We start from the raw sequence: 561 nt of genomic DNA on the forward strand, positions 1-561 counted from the left end.
CCAGCCCCCCACCCCGGTGATGCCCTCTGCCCCTCTGGTGCCCTGGATGCTGTGTACCTGCTGTCTTGCCTGGAGCTGGTCCCTGCCACCCTGGGGTGGGCAGAGAGGATGGAGAAGGCTTGCCACCCCCGCCAGGGCTGCGGCTCAGCCCCCGTAATCCCCTTCCTGCTCTGACTCACCAGCTTATTTCCTGGCTAATTCCCCAAGCTATAAATACTGCTCTGCCTCAAAGGGCCCCAAGGCCCCGCAGCCACCCTGTGAGTCGGGGGCTGGTCCCCCTAGCATGGGGACAAGAGCCCATGTCCCTCCTGGGGGCAAAGGATGTCGCTTGTGGGGGTGGCTGCTATGGGGCCAATGGGACCTTGGGCAGGGCTAGCTTTAGCCGAGTTCCCCCTGACTCTGTTGGGGACTGTCCTGTGCTGGGCAGGGCAGTCCCTCGGACACCGTTGTGCATGGTGTGAGGGGTCCCCAGGAGCCCATGGGGACGGGGAGGTGGGGGGCTTGGGGCCCAAGGGGGAGCCCCATCTCTTGGCTGAGCATCTCCCCCCTCCCCAGGCCGCA

The 561-nt window shown here is 65.8% G+C and overlaps 1 protein-coding gene across 1 annotated transcript in view; it reads left to right on the forward strand.

Annotated features, from left to right (window-relative positions):
- UBTD1 (ubiquitin domain containing 1) overlaps positions 1-561 on the forward strand; it is a 2,166-nt gene that overhangs the window by 613 nt on the left and 992 nt on the right. The gene's annotated exons all lie outside the window — the stretch shown is intronic.

The sequence above is a fragment of the Pygoscelis adeliae genome, unplaced genomic scaffold (assembly GCF_000699105.1).
Source record: "Pygoscelis adeliae isolate BGI_AS28 unplaced genomic scaffold, ASM69910v1 Scaffold294, whole genome shotgun sequence".
NCBI lineage: Eukaryota > Metazoa > Chordata > Aves > Sphenisciformes > Spheniscidae > Pygoscelis > Pygoscelis adeliae.